The sequence below is a fragment of the Pundamilia nyererei genome, unplaced genomic scaffold, assembly GCF_000239375.1.
Source record: "Pundamilia nyererei isolate P.nyererei 1_Seehausen unplaced genomic scaffold, PunNye1.0 scaffold00629, whole genome shotgun sequence".
In the NCBI taxonomy this organism is placed as follows: Eukaryota; Metazoa; Chordata; class Actinopteri; order Cichliformes; family Cichlidae; genus Pundamilia; species Pundamilia nyererei.
The window spans coordinates 62,452-63,610 of NW_005188030.1; positions in this window are offsets into that span (position 1 = coordinate 62,452).

Sequence of the window (1,159 nt, forward strand, 5' to 3'; positions counted from 1 at the left end):
TATAATTTACAGATAATTTTTCCATTAATCAGTTTGCTTTAATCAAACTGTAGGCATTTTGTCTCGTTTTGTTTTCATAGTTTTTAATCATGTTTACCTAACAAAAGCACCAGAACAAACACACATTATTCACACATTAAACCTCACATCATCACCTTTTAATTCAATTCAGTTTTCATAAAGACTAGAACTTTAAATATAGCACAAGCAGAAAACAATCGAGAGAACTAAAACCATGACTGACACTAAATTAAGGAATATTAACAAAACTCAAAAAATACATGAGCACTGTGTTAAAGACCCAGTGCCATGACACTTTTAAAACAAAGAAACCTCCAACAGAACCAGGGTCAGTGAGGGGTGGCCATCTGCTACGACCAGTTGGGGTGAGAGGAGGCAGACAGCAAAAAACATCAAATTCAATATGGAGAGTAATAAAAGGGGAATGAAGAAAGACATCATGGGAAGCCCTCAGCAACTTAGGTCTATTGAAGCATAACTATAGGAGAATTCAGGGTCACCTGGTCCAGCCCTGACCTTATGCTTTATTGCTTTATCAAAAACAGTTAGCGTGGGTGTCTGTGAATCCAATTTGGAAGCTGGTTCAACAGGGGCGTGAAAGCTGAAGGCTCTGCCTCATATTCTACTTTTAAATACCCTAGGAACCACAAGTAAGCCTGCAAGCTGGGAGGTCTTTAAAAAAAAAACAGGACCCGATTGTTCGGACCTTGTATGCAAGTAGAAGTATTTTAAATTTGATTGTGGATTTAACAGGTGAGACAATATATGAGAAATATGCTCTCTCTCGCTAGCCCTTATCAGTACTAATAAATCCATTTTGGATCAGCTGAGGGCTTTTCAGGGAGCTTTTAGGGCTGCCTGATAATAATGAATTACAGTAGTCCTTCATAGAAGTAATAAATGCATGAAGTGGTTTTTCAGCATCATTCAGACTGCTTCTAATTTTGGAGAAATTGTGTTAATGCAAGAAGGCAGTCCTAAATATTTGTTAGACATACACAACAATGCCTCCTATAGGAAGTAGATCAGGTCAGCTACTAATCAGAAGATTGGTGGTTTGATCCCTGTCTGCTCCAGTCTTAATGCCAAATATCCTTGGGCAAGATACTACTGCCTGCTTTATTGTTGTGTATTAGCC